The following is a 15,534-nucleotide window of genomic DNA, read 5'->3' on the forward strand; positions in this document are numbered from 1 at the left end:
CTGAAAAAAAACCCACTATATTTTCAACTGTTAAAAGGACTTAACTTTGAAGTAATTTGCCTTAAAGAAGCAAGAAAAAAATTGTGAGAGCAGAAAAATATTTTTAGGGAAAAAAGCAAAGCAGTTTCCATTTTAAACTGGATTAGGAAAGAAGAAACAATCAGGCAATGAGAAATAGTGTAGAGGTGTGAAAGCATTTCAAAGACAGGAACATAGGGATTGTCACAGTGTTTCAGACCTAGAATCTAGGAGGTAGAGAAGTACACTGTCTGCCACACCGGATTAGATCTGAAGCTCATCGGCTTCCAGTAGCTTGAACCAATGAGTCTCTAATAGCGGATCAGTGTTCAGCAGATCTCAGGTCAGACACAGCATATTTCATCTTAAATCTTTGCCTTCAGCTATTACATAATTTTTAGGAAATTCATTAGCCAAATAAGAACTTAGTCTAATCTTTAATCTCACTGAATTAATACTCTCAACAACATTCTGTTGCAATTATAGCTACAATTTATACACTTTTTTTCCTATATGTTTTCCTGTTATTTGCCTCCTTCCGTAGGAGGCAAATTTACTCTCATTAAAGAGTTCTTTCCACTCTTTCATACCATTTCCATTGCCTCATCTGAACAACAAATACCACCAAGGAACATCCCTGTGCTGTGGAGCAGCTCCTTCCCACCTTACGTAGGACATTGTTAAAACAGAATTTCCCTTTTTTGTCTCAGAAAATTCACAGATTCACAGGAGGATGCACATGCTTTGCAAGAAAAAGCTATTTAGAAAAGGAGGCAAATATGTGGCTAAAGAATTGTTATCTTTGGCTTTTCTTATGAACTTCAGAATTTCCAGGTAGTCAAAGTGCAGTTACTGACTGGTGGAAAGTGTCCTGCCACGACTCAGGGACAGCACCAAGTGCAGGTGAGCAAAGCGGGAATTCTCACAGCAATGGGAAGTGATACCAGGCTATTTAATTATGAGTTAGTTCTTCCCATATACATTTGTTTGCCTTTACTTGAAGCATTTTTCACTGTCACTATGCTGTCCAGTCTCATCTGACCCAGCCAAAGGAACCCACTGCATGCAGTTCTGTGTATTCAGCAGACTGTACCAACACAATAATGTTCTTTCCTTTAAAATCTTGAAAGTAACAAGCAGCGTTGATTTGTGGCCCCATTTGCTGAGGACATACCTACTTTTCACACTGAAAAACAGCTCTTTACTCCCTTTTACTTACCCAGCATGGTATCAGTGCCAAGACACACTGAGATGAGCTCTCACCACTGAGAATGACAGCTCAGACTTCCCTGTACATTCACTCCCCGCACACCTGATGGCTCTCGCAGCCACCCTGCACACTGACATCACCCCTTGTCAATAATTTGGGGTTCATTTTTGTCTCTTTCTCTGTCTGGCCATTCTCAGCCAGCTGAGCTCCAAACCATTAATCTGTTCCACACCTGCTTCTCAACAACCTTCAGTTAATAAAACTCTTGTTTCTGGCCCAGTTCAGAGGGATGACCTAACAATGTAAAGATGTTTGTTACGAAGGCCAGTCCCCTGAGTCTGCAGTTGACTGATCCGTTAGTAAAGCTTTTGATTTATGTAATAACCTTTTCCCTTATCCTTCTGATCATGGATTGTTTGGAAATCTCCCCATTGACGATTTACTCTCTTATTGTCTCTGGATCTAAAACAGAGGAGTTATGCTTCAGCCACAGCCTTCCAGACCATCCTTGACCACTAGTCACAAACTACCCCCTCCCAGCCTTCTCTGCTGTCCTACCCCATTGAATTTCCTTTCTTATTTACTAAACCACCACTTTCTGCATAATAAGCAAACACACAGATCAAACTGCTCTGCCCTAAAGATCACAGACAAGGAATTAAATATTGTATGTTCTTCATTCATCTTTAATATCATTACAAGTCTGTTAAAGGATTTGTGTCCATTGAATAAAAAAGCCAGAGGCATTACTGTAGCTGAATTCAGATTGCTAAATGTTTAACAAGGATGCTGACATTACAAAAGCTGGAGTCTCTGATCTCTCCTCTTGAAAGCTATTCAGGTTGGTTGCAGGGGAAAACTATGTCATGGGCACCTGGGCACCTGCATTCTATTCTGTCTCAGTAACCCCCTCTCAGAGGAAGTGAAGCCATAAGGTCCTGTCCCAGTAACAATGAAGAGAAACTAATGAAGAGCTGGTTTATAGCCTTTTCCCAATCCTGATGTCCTGTCTGTGTCTGGAGGGCAAGTATAAACCATGTTTTTCAATGCTACAGAAGGAAGTACAAGCAATTAGTCCTCACCAGGCAATTCACACGCGAGGTTAATCAGGCCCCTCACTGGTTTTAAAGCAGAGAGGACAAACAGCAGGCTGAGAGCTCAGTGAGATGAGGAGGTCAGCACAAGCATAGGGGGAGGCAAATGGGAGCCCCTGTGCATCAGCGAAAAAGGGATCTGGGTGAATGTTCTTCGGGAGCCTACCCTCGCCCTTTTTCCCATCCATTATCCTGGCTTGACGAGCTCTGTGCTTATCAATTGCTGGAGGAGCCTGTTTACCTGCCAGTTGCACGTCTGTGCAAAATGGCTTACTGCTCAACAGAGGTGCTCCTCCAAGGACCAGAGAAGGCACAAACCTCTCTCCATCCCCAGACTCAGCAGCCCACTGCCCTTCTCCCACCCACAGCAGGAGGCAGCATTTCAGTCTGTTCTGTGGTCAGATTGCTCAGCTCAGAGCACGCCAGGTAACACATCAGGGACAGACCGCATGCGGAACTGTTATTTCTGTGTTAAGAAATATCGAAGGTAAAGGTGTTTGACTTGGAATAGGCACAGCTCCCTCTCAAGGTGGGAGATTGTCCTCACTTTACTGCCCTGTGAAGGCTGAATATGGGGATTTCTTTCTGAAGCATGGCTTTTGCTCCTTCAACTTGCACAAAAAACCCAAACTAGTTCTGTAATGTCTTATGACAATCAAGGATTTCACAGGCAGCAGCAGGGGTTCTCAGGGTGCTAACCTTTGCTTCAGGGCTCTGTATATGGCACAGCACACAAAGCTGCACCATGGGGCATGTCTACCTTCCAGTTCATTGCTGAGTTTGTCCACTGTTAGAGAACTTGGACTAGGAGCACACTGAGCTCATTGAACTTCAGTAACTACCATAAGATATCAGAATTTATTGGGTCTTAAGAACACACCATCCTCTGAAATTAGGCCTCTTTGACCAACAGAAATATAGTCCTGAGTCAGAAGCACCTACAATGGCTATTACTGGTTTTAAACTCTAGCCTCTGTTACCAGGTTTTTCTGATTGCAGAGCATTCCCCCTCAACCACCATCCTTAGCTTTCTTTATCAAGCAACTATACTAGCAGTATGATAAAGATACTGCTATATTGTCTGAGGTCAGAAGTATTCATGCAGTGCTTATCTTTAAAAGCCACAGCGACAGGACTTTGCTTTAAAAACACCCAGCTCTTAAAATACAAGTAGTAGTCAGTTGCTGTTCATGGGTTTGCTCAGATGAAGCAGCTACCTGGTTTTATGCACGCAGATTCTACAGCTTCTACAGGACACTCGCAATGCTCTTCTTTAGACAAATAAGACTCAACTGCACATTGTGTCAGGCCTTAAAAACTGCATGATTTTTACAGTAGCATAGTCTGTACTTATTTTACAACCTCAGCAAGATTTCCTTATCACTGGTGTATTTCCCTCAGCAGTATGTCTTCACACTGACTTCTGCCACCCTCAGTTTGGACAGTCAGGTGTAAAATCTACATACATATTCTACAGTTGCATACACACAATCTTTTCAAATTTCTCAATAGCAAATACAGTCCAGATGATTCAATGGCTGGTGTACACGGTCCTGCTAAGAAGCTGTGGAAGAAAATCTAACCTCAAACTTTTCTGTATTCTGCTAAATGCAATGTGAGATGTTCCCTCTCCCTCTTTCAGGCATTGTTCACATACTATCAGCCTTTTCCTCTTGAATCCTTTATTCAACCTGAATAGTATTTTGCTGCTCAACTAGTCCTATTGACTTCAGTGGTACTCCAGACAGGGTAAAGGATTTGTCAGTTGGGATCAGATTGCAAGGTCACGGCCACAGATCATAAAACCTTCCTTCCCTGGCATACCATTGCAAAGTACTGTGAACACTTAACTGTGCTCCAAGATGGATCCCCGGCATAACAAGATTCATAGTGTCAGAAACATTCATAGTGCTTTTCAACAGTATGCCAGGCAAGTAGATTTTCAATCTATGGCCCTAACCCTGCAATCCAATCCTGACAGATAAACCCTAACCCCTGTACAAAGTATCAGTGAAGTTAGTGGGGCTCCAAACAGATGCAGAATATTTCCTGAGTGACACAGATGGAAAGACTGTGGGTTTAGGGCACAAAGGGGCTAAAACTTGACAAAGCCAGTTGTGCCCTACAAGAGTGGTTCTGGTTTCTAGAGTTAAAGGACTTTAAAAGCAAGAGAGCTGGTGATAAGGGTTTTGAGTGACAACAGAGAGAAATCAGAAGGTTAAATTTTTTTTCTCCTCCAGAAATAACATGCGTTATTGCCCACAATAACCAAACGCTCACACGTCTCCACTTTTTATGTCACTCCTTAGGCTGGAGCTCACACGTACACCCCAGACCTGAGTCTTCACTTCCTGTAGAGCAGTGTGATGCTGGTGACTGTACCCATCCTCCGAGCTGCAGCCCTGCAAAGAGCTCGCACCCATGTTCCTTTCAGCATGTGGATCTGTCCTGTTGCCATTATTAAGTCTGCCTGAGTGTCTGCAGTTACACACACGCTTAAGTGCTTTGCTGGATGAGTGCTCTTTGTTTCTGGAAGGTAAAGGAAATGCAGGCCTGGAAATGCCAACCAGCACAGGCCCACCTCTCATTTATCTCACTTTTATAACTTTGAAACTCTTCCTTCACTTTGGTAATAATGTAAAGTATCAACTAAAAATTGCAATGCATGCATTTCATTTGAGTTTTATTGCCTTAACAGACAGCATTAGATTACAAAAGAGGACATTTTTCTTCTCAGTTTTAGCTTATTCTTATGATTTATGATTAGATACAGCAAGAGTTCATAAACTTCCCTGACCTGCTGACAGTTTTTACAGGCTCCTTGATTTATTTCCATCTCAAACTTAACAGCTTTCATGTGACTGATATTCCTAGAGTCCTGGCATGGCTGCAGCACAGTCTGTGAGAGCTCCTCTAATCTCCGTGTTACTAATTTAAATGAAGTCTTGGTCTGTTGTTTAAAAAAGACATTCGTCATCTCATGGAGGTTTACAGATCCTCTTGTAATGTAATGTCAGACACTTCTGAGATATGAGTTTTAGAAAGCCTCCCGATATTGAGTGTTGTAAGACACACCAAGGTCACTTCAATATGCCAAAGAAAAAAAACATTTGCAAAACAAGAGGAGAGGAATTCCTAAGAAACTGCATTGTACCGAGGACATTTAGAAATGATTTATACCATCTGTGAGTACATTTCAAAGATAAATCTGGTGCTGGGGAGAAAAGGAGGGGGGGAGGCTAAATTTGAATCCAGAAAAATCCACAGACATCCAGCCAACAGCTATGAGTTCCTGATAAAAAACAACTCACAGAGCAATATTCTCACAGTCATAGAGGTTGCAGCATCAACAGTTTCCCAGTGTGCTCCAAAGCTACTGTGCTAACTAAGGCTGCTCTTTCAGCAAAGATGCAGCTGGCATTCTGTTTTCATTGTACACTTTCCAAACAACAACAAAAAGGATGCATTTTGTAATAACAAAGACCAAACTAGTAAGAGAGAGAAAAGGGAAAGAAAGCAAGATAAGAAAAGTGGGTGTCTCTCTAAGTTCATATACCACCCAGCTGAAGACAGAAAAATACCATTATTTTTGTCTCCAGAACATTTAGAAACTGGCAAGAAGTAAGTGATGTGAAAGTGTATGAAGGTGAAAGGAACCTAACTGGAAAACATGAGGTAGGTTTTCTTTAATACTGATGGGTACAGCAGAGAGGGTAGACCCATAAATATTCGTGGAGCTTTGGAGGTTCTCCAGTGACTATGCTTAGGTGTTTGAGGTCAACTGTGATCAAGCCTTAGTATGACAGAAAATTGCTTTTGTAATATTTGTAGATCAGATAAGAGATGACAAGCAACGCTAGGTTATGACACACTGGAGATATAAATACAGGTTGCCCAGATCATATGATTGATTGAACCCTTTTATTTTTGCTGAAGAAATTTAGCTAGCCTTGCTGGCAACACACCCAGAGCACTAAATAAACGTTAGATACAGTAGCTTGTCAGAATTTATAAAAGAGCAATCGACATTTGCTTTACCGTCAAAACAGCAGCCTACGAGTTTCCTCTCTTTGGAAGGAGAATCTGGAAAATAAAAGAATGCTATACAGCGTAATACCTTCAAATCACAAATGCCATGGTTAAGTCTGATCCAGAAATGATAGCTGCTTTCATGCAATGAGCTCCCCTTGTCCTCAAAAACAACGTGCCTGCGAGTGTCATTGCAGCAAGCCGCCAGCAGTAGTTGCTGCGTAGCACAGAACACAGAGACAAATGTGGATTTATCACAGAGCTTCCTATTCTACGCTCCGAACAGACACTTTCATTGCAGACAGAGATAGAAAAATAGCATTGCTGGGGCTGTACAGTGTCTGCAACTGCATTGCAGCAAAGTAGATTATTAAGAACACAATGAGACTTTATGCCTAATTTCAGAATTTTGTATGTGAATTTAAGTCCAAACATCTCATTCACAATTACACTGAAGAACTTCTAAGATTTCTTTCTGCTGTCCAAGCAACATAATAGAGTCATGTTGCACATGAAACGTAAACTCCCAGCAGTTTGTCTTTCTAGGATTACGTGGTGTTTTCCACATAAAAATCACATCCTCTCTTGGGCAAAGGTTCATTTTGCAGGCCAGATCCACTGGATCAAAACAAAGACTGCAATAAATCAGCTTTGTGGAGCTCTGTGAATTTTCACTTTACTGGCCTGCATCACAAGAACCACCTTTCTTCAGCCACTTGTGTAGGAGAAAATGTTTGTCAATAGTCTTACCCTGGGAGATGGGTATTATTCTATAGAGAGTGAAAAAAAAAAAAAAGAAAAAAAAAAGAAACAGGATCCCATCAGCTACCTCTTTTTACTCTGATAGAGAACATGTCTGCAAGGACAGACCAATTGTCAGCAAAACTATGTCCCTGCTGAATTTATACACATTGCTCATTCTTAATAAATGTTGCTAAAGAAATATTTTTTTGTATCTATGTGCACATCTGTCCTTTCTTACAAAAATCTCTTAGAAGGAATTCCCCCTCTCTCCCTGAGCGATAAACCCACCTGCACCAAGACTCTGGAGGACAGAGACTTCAACAGGTCTGTAGCATCCATCAGTAAGACTATGAGGGCTACGAGGATGATTAAGGGACTGGAACACCTGCCTTACGAGGAAAGGCTGAGAGACCTGGGGCTTTTCAGTTTAGAGGAGAAGACTGGGGGGGGATCTAATTCATGTCTATAAATACATGAGGGCTGGGCATCAAGAAGGCAGGGACAAGCTTTTTTCACTTGTGCCCTGTGATAGGATGAGGGGCAATGGACTCAAACTTGAGCATAGGAAGTTCCACCTCAACATGAGGAAAAACTTCTTACTGTGAGGGTTACAGAGCACTGGAACAGGCTTCCCAGAGAGGCTGTGGAGTCTCCTTCTCTGGAGACTTTCAAGATCTGTCTGGATTCCTTTCTGAGTGGTATGCCCTAGTTCTGTGTGGTTTTTTGGTCCTACTCCAGCAGGGGGGTTGGACTTGATAATCTTTGGAGGTCCCTTCCAACCCCTAATAATATGTGATTCTGTGAGATTTCTAAACCCATTGATGTATCTGCACAGACATCCAGGGGCTAGCCAGGAGACAACAGATAGGGGTTAGGGAACAGGGTTGGGGAACCACTTTGAAGATCTTATTCTTATTTCATTCCTAACTTTCTCTCACATTAATCTACTTCTACCTGTTTTGAAATTAGTAATATCTGCATTTTTTATCATTTAAAGCAAATGCTGTCTCTGGCTGGAGGTGCCATGCACTCATGTAGAACAATTTAAGGTCAAAAAATCAGTAGCATAATCCACTACTTCTGTGTTAACCCTCTTTTCTGTTTTTCATTCCTTCTTAGAGAGAAAGGAGACTTGAAAATCAGCTAGTACTTTATCAAGATGATGTGTTAATGTCTCTCGTTGAACTGTAGAAACATCAACACTCATAATCTCTGAGTTTTAGTAGAAGCTTTTCTTCTTGTTATTTCCACTAGCTGCAAGGTAAAAAAGGATATGGTTGGTGCACATGCCAGGCTAGACAGTGTTACAGCAACTCAAGACTAGACAAATTCCTCCAAACACTCTGAGTCATATTATGAACAGCTTACACATATTTCAGTAAGACAAAATACATCTATCTCTGGAGCAGCACATTATGTCATTCAGCTTCTTTCTTTACTGGATGGAGTGTTCATGTGTCAATCTGTGTGTAATCTCCTTTATCATTGTTAGGAATTGGTACCTGTCTCCAAGATTTCTTATACTTCTAATGGGAAAGGTCAATGGATAGGTAGTAAGAAGCAATGCATAAAACAGAGCTGAGAATATAGCAAAGGAGGGAGAAGAGAGAAAAGAATGCCAATACCATACACTAAATGCCCAGATGTTAATAAAAAAATCATCAGTGGTTACTTGACAGGATCTCACAGAAGGAAAACTTGATGGGAGAAAAGAAAAAAAGATCTCTCCATTGTGCAGCATTTTTCTTTGTAACTGAATTGTAGCCTTTGTATCAGCTTTTCTTCTTTCCAACAGCTAACTCAGGGCATATTTACAATAAAAATAGAATTTGGATTTGTTACAATTTGTTGAGACTGCAGATTTCCAATTAAAGGTGGTGTTATTCCTTTTATGTCTGTATAGTTTTTACTTGACTACTGAATGTAATCTAACTGACCCTTTTAGAATAGCCTTAAAAAAATCACTGGTCTCCTTGAGAACCCATGATGGATGAAAGAGTAGAGCTTCCGCTTTGTTGTCTAAGGTTTACTCAGTAAAAGGTAGAGAACATGAGACTTCACTAGTTGTATACTGATTGTACAGCTTTATTTCCTAGAACAAAGACACTATTCCTTCAAAGAACACTAGTAGTAGAACAGGAAAATCACTTTAATATTTGGCATACATAATATTTAACACTGTGGCTGGATTTTGTTCAAGTGAAAAGAATTTATCCATGCTGATTTAAGAATACATTGCATAGTTCAAAAGGCCCTGGTAAGAGTTACACCACAAAACCATACTGCTTTTCCTGCTTTAATTATGACTGTAGTTAAAGCACATCACAGGTTTTCAGGGCTGGGTTCCACTTCCTGCTCTGTGATGGGCTACTGGGGGTGATTTCCTTCATCTCAGCCTTCCTGGGCCACATTCTTTGCTGGTGTAAATCAGCAGAGGTCCACCAACTAGAAAGGCACTCTGCTGATTTACACCAGCTGTGAGTTTGACCTCTTGACCAAGATAAAAATGGGAATGGAAATGCATTTTCTGTCTCAGAAGAGTTACTTGTTGATCTTGGTTAAGGCATTTATGTAGTTTCATTCTTTTTAACAAATGAGACTAATATCTAACTTTAAAGATACACACACACAAAGGATGCAGTTGAATATTTTAAAGTCTTTAGAATGACTAATAGTGCACTACATTTAAGTGATGAACATCATACAGAAACACATTCCAGGAAGAGGATACCCGATTACAGTGTAAAAGTTTCTTTCCACATTCTTCCCTATAAGGAATATTTTCAGTCTTTCTGATTGAATATTTTCAGTCGTTCATACCAACAGAAATACAAATGCCTAGATCAGCTCTGTAAAAAATATCTTGCTGCTTTTGCTGTGGCTGCTCCTATTCATCAGGTGTTTTAACTAACATAAGGGAAATGGCTATTTCTTACTGATGGAGCTACAGTCTGATTAACTGAACTTCAAAGATGCCGGGCCAGATCGGATAGCAAACATCAAAAGCTTTTGACTCGTGCTGAGTAAACTTTGTATTCTGACACACAAGTTCTTATCTGTTGTGTTCCAGACTTGAGAGAGAGAGGGGTTGAATCTAACCAAATCACATTGTTTTTCCTTACAGCTGCCAACTTGGAAAAATATCAGGGCACAAAGGAACCATTAAAAAGAAAATTAAAAAAATATACATGTTTTTGTTAGTTCCTAAGCAACACAATATTGCCAAGATGGTGGCTCCTATGAAAATTAGAAAATATTAGTTGCACATCACACTGTTATTTATTTATACTGCTCTGTGAAACATTTTTTTTCCTTCTTGCAAGCTGACAGATATTATGGAAAACCTGTTCTTTTGAGTGTGGTGTTTACACCACAACTGTTATGTATGTTTTGTCAGCAGCTTATTCCATTTGTTAATTCCCATTTCTGTTTTAACATTGATTTTACTGGGTTGAAAAAAGAGAAAATATGAGAGTGAAAAAAAAAATTTAAAAAAAAGGAAGAGCAAAAGAAAGAGTGAAAGAGTGAGCAAGAGTGAGAGAGAAAGAGAGCAAGCAAGCATGCAAGAAAGCAAGCAAGCAAGCAAAAGGGAGGAGAAGAGAAGAGAAGAGAAGAGAAGAGAAGAGAAGAGAAGAGAAGAGAAGAGAAGAGAAGAGAAGAGAAGAGAAGAGAAGAGAAGAGAAGAGAAGAGAAGAGAAGAGAAGAGAAGAGAAGAGAAGAGAAGAGAAGAGAAGAGAAGAGAAGAGAAGAGAGCAAGGAAGGAGGGAAGGAAGGAGGGAAGGAAGGAGGGAAAGTTATATAGCTTGTTCAACAGAAATGTTTAAAAACCTGGTTATGAAAGCTTATGTGACTGAGGAAGGACATAAGAGCAAACAGCTCATCCATAATCATGACATGAGGAGATGTGTTGCTGTATTTTTCAGCTTGCTGTAAATTCACTTCCAATGCACTCCTGTCTTGTGCTTGATGCCCTGCAACAGGCACACTTGGGATAATTGAATTCATTGAATGAAAAAATATTGAGAATTTTAGATATCATTCAGCTTTGGCGTGATCCTAAACCCTGGTGACAGACTGGAAGCTTAATGGACAGAATGAATAGACCTACCACAAGGCTCTTAAGACAACTAGGATATGGTTTCATATGGACTTTCAAAAGCTACCCACAAAATTAATGTAAAATTCCATTTTCAACATTTGTTAGCTTGCTCCACAGAGGACTTCTTTTAGATTCAATACTACTCAAATATTTAGGAGGACAAGCATTTGATTCACTGACCTAATTGAGATTTTCTGCCTAACTTTCAGAAGCTGTTGTTTCCAGATCTTTGTCCCTCTATTGGGTTTGTGAGGCAATGTTTTGGGCTACAGGGGTGGCTTGTGTGAGACAATGCCATAGCCAGACCCAGTCGGTTCCAAGATTGCCCCACTACTGGCCATGGCCAAGCTTGTCAGCAACAATGGTATTGCCTCTGGGATAACACATTTAAGAAAAGAAAAACTACTCAACTGCAGCTGGAGAGAGGTGTGAGGATATGTGAGATCAACAACACTACAGACACCAAGGTCAGTGAAAAAGGAGGGAAGGAGGTGCCCCAGGCACCAGAGCTGAGATTCCTCTGCAGCCTGTGGTGAAGACCATGGTGAGGCAGGCTGTCCCCCTGCAGCCCTTGGAGGTCCATGCTGAAGCAGTTATCCACTTGCAGCCCATGCTGGAGGAGGTGGATGCCTGAAGGAGGCTGTGATCCTATGGGAAGCCTGCATTAGAGCAGGCTCCTGGCAGGACCTGCGGACCCATGGTGAGAGAGGAGCCCTCACTGCTGTCCAGACTTGTGACCCTGTGAGGGATGCACGCTGGAGCAGTTTGCTCCCGAAGAACTGCACTGCATGGAAGGGAACACTTTGGAGCAGTTTGTGAAGAACTGTAGCCCATGGGAAGGACTCACATTGGAGAAGTCTGTGGAGGACTGTCTCCCGTGGGAAGGAACCCCACACTGGAGCAGGGAAGGAGTGTGAGGAGTCCTTGCCCTGAGGAGGAAGGAGCAGCAAAGACAACTTGTGATGAACTGCCCACAACCCCCATTCCCTGTCCCCCTGCATCACTGTGGGTGAGGAAGTAGAGAATTTGGGAGTGAAATTAAGCCCAGGGAGAAGAGAAGGTGATTTTCAAGATTTGGTTTTTAGTTCTCATTATCCTTCTCTGATCTGACTGCTAATAAATTAAACTAATTTCCCCAATTCGAGTGTTTTGCCTGTTACTGTAACTTGTGAATAATCTCTTCCTGTCCTTGCTTGGACCCATCAGCCTTCCATGACATCTTTTCTCCCCTGCCCAGCTGAGGAGGGGAGTGATAGAGCACTTTTGGTGAATATCTGGTGTCCAACCAGGGTCAACCCGCCACAATCCCCCATATGCATAACAGGAGTACTAATCTGCTTTTCTCACTGGCGTGTCATGGAAATTAGTAAAAGGAAGATTTAAAAATGCAATAATCATAGTACTAGAATAACACAAAGCATTTTAGACAAATTTTCATGAACTGCTACACAGTTAGGGACTAAAAGATAGAATAAACTCATTTCTGTATAACCATATATTTTAGATTACAAGCATAAATTTGTTCTTTTTTTCCATAGTGTTTGTGTTCCTTTACTTGCCTCAAGTCAACATTTGACTGCCCCCCAAACCCTGCTGACCATTCTGAATGTTATCACTGGCATCAATTTTAGGCTATGTAGCCATTCCAATGTCTCCCACAGACATACTCTGGGACTGTGAGAACTATTTTAAGAGAAAATTTGGAGGGCTAGAAGACAAGTATTAATCACATCTTGAATTTTCTTACCACATCTACTCTTTAACTACTAAGTTTAAACACATTGAGAGTCTTCACTGCTCTTGTGGCAAAAAAACCTCACGTCTAGTTGAATAATGAATTAGCAAGCACCCAAAATTACCTGAAATGAACAAATAATGATTTTTCCTGCAAAGTTTGCACAGATACCCTCTTTATGGAGCTCTTAGGACTAAAGTAAAAATTATCAAGAGAGAATCAATATTTAGCTTGGGCTGCAAGGGGAGAGTATGTTAACACACTTCTGCATTTCTGGATTTTTCCTGGAACTCGAAGTAGATGTGGCAAGAAACCACAAATAAAACAATGCTTAGACTAACTACAGGTGTGATATGCCATGAATTGCTAGTTACGTATCAGTTTTATTGAACAGAGAAATTCAATGCAATGTAAATGTACTCTTTTCAGTGTATGCTAAGCAAAGGTCTCCAGGCACCTTAACTTACATGATAAATCCAATCTCACAGTTTGCTATGAGGCTTGATGTGACACAGGCATGAGGCACATATTGCAGGTGAGAAACCAGAGCATCCAAGAACAGCCACACCAAGCTGCACAGCAATAGTTTTTCTGGCTGAGATGTGATTTAACCCAACTTCCCTGATCACCAGTATATGCCTGAAACTCAACTTTGAAGTTTATCTGAACTGAATCAGTGGGTATTTTTCTGATTCTTCTCACTTCATATCTCAACTTGGGACAAAATAAAATAATAAGCAATCAGGAGTAAGAAAACTCCTGTTTATTAACTGCAAGGGGATAGACACCTGCTACTTGTGTTGGACACTTCCAGGTATCCCCTGCACTCAGAATAGCACCCGTGAAACCTTGCACCATACATTTTTGTGGTGGCTGTGGAGAAGCACTGCCTATCACTGCAAAGGTGATTCCTACTTAAAACACGAAGAACAAAGTTGTTCTAACTTGGCTATCTGGAAAAAGGCAGTTTTGTTATCCCAGAACCCAAAAGTCAGTGGCATCTAAAGGCTTTGCTGCTTAGGCCAGGCTTTGCCCCCACTGACTGAACGTTGATTTTGTTCCTTTGCTCTTTACATAATGAGAGTTTTCCTCAGGTAGGGCTCTGCCTTTTTTCTTTTTTTTTCTTTTTTTTTTCTTTTTTATTTTTTCCCAGTTGAAAAGCAGTCTGTAGTAAAAGGCACACAGGGATATCACTTTTCACACAATTGTTAACATGACCTCAGTCTCTGCAGTGCACCACTGAGCCAGGCAAGGCTCCTCTATTTGCAGAAGCAGCAACAGGCTCCCTGGTTGTCCTAGACTCCTCAGATGAGCAGGACCACTAGTGGATGAGCTCAGACTGTCCTTGGGAAGCACACATGCCTCCTATCTGGTTTTACATGTTTTATTTCCTCCATGCTGACCACGGCTCAAGAACAACTGGGTGAGAATGTGCTGCTTGGAGAATGGGAGAGATGTGAAGGGGGATGCACACGAGTGCTGGCATGTGCAAATGTGGCATCTCTTGTGAACCCTCATTACAGTTTCATTACCTGAATTCTTTTAATTAACAAACATCTGCCAACTCCTGCACTCTGTCAGAATCCACCACTGATGTTTCTTTTGTAGTGCCTTTCAAAACATATGTAAACAAGTGGAATAAAAATCTTGCTGTTATCAACTTTTGATTTTATTAGTATCTGGGGCTGTTTAAACTAGACTAACTTTTACGGGCCCATCTTCCTCTCTAACCACAGGCACCACCACTCCTCCAGAAACACTGAATAGCCAGCTTTCCTGTGCTAGAGTGTCAGATAAAGATCATTTTAGTAGATAGTTAAGAGGGAGGGAGTCTTGTTTCACTGAAACTAAAATAATTTATTTAATATCTCCAGGTGTGTTTTGTCCCTTCTTCCCCCAGGTGGTCTTGGATGAGTCTATACTCTTTGGGCCAAGATCCCAGCAATGTGATGGGCCTCCTGTATACTATTGCAATGTATTGTATACTATACAATTGCAATGCTGGGGGTGGGGTCTTCCAACATACTCGAGAAAAAGGGTCTTTTCTTGTTTTTTCCACGTCACTACGTTTTCCAAAGCTACACTTCTTATACCATACAACTTCAAATCTCTGACAAAGCAGAGACCAGATTGTGAATATATTGTCTGCCCAAATTTGAATTGCATGTCCAGGCTATCTTTATCCTACATCTGATGGTGATATACCTGGAAATGGTGAAGGGTGTCTGCAACAGCAGTTCTTCTGCCTGACTGGTGGTGTGAGTGTGCAAGTTGGATTGCATATCCAAGTGTGTAACAGATTACATGCAGTTTATGTGTGCTGTTTCTACAGCCTTGCAGCTGTCAGGATGTTTTACAAAGATATATTATTGTCCCACCACAGCTGACTAAGATGGTTCTGTTTCCATCCTGCCTGAAATGGGGCTATGGTTGAAAAAACTGGAAATGCATACCATACTTTTCCTCATGTTCATTCCCTGACTACCTGTATTTCTCTTGTATTCTAAACTCTTTGAATTGTCTTCCTCCTAAGATTGTCCAAAGAACTTCAAGCAATGACACACATTAACTATTATTTTTAAGAGATTGTCTGCAGTTGTCTTCT

At 41.1% G+C, this 15,534-nt stretch overlaps 1 long non-coding RNA gene across 1 annotated transcript in view; it reads left to right on the plus strand.

The window, feature by feature from the left end:
• The window catches only part of LOC127382702 (uncharacterized), a 56,874-nt gene extending 48,923 nt beyond the window's left edge, over positions 1-7,951 (plus strand). The window contains exon 5 of the long non-coding RNA XR_007889027.1: positions 4,632-7,951. This is a non-coding gene — a long non-coding RNA (uncharacterized LOC127382702). The remainder of the gene's footprint in view (positions 1-4,631) is intronic.
• Positions 7,952-15,534: the final 7,583 nt, after the last annotated feature.

The sequence above is a fragment of the Apus apus genome, chromosome 3 (assembly GCF_020740795.1).
Source record: "Apus apus isolate bApuApu2 chromosome 3, bApuApu2.pri.cur, whole genome shotgun sequence".
NCBI lineage: Eukaryota > Metazoa > Chordata > Aves > Apodiformes > Apodidae > Apus > Apus apus.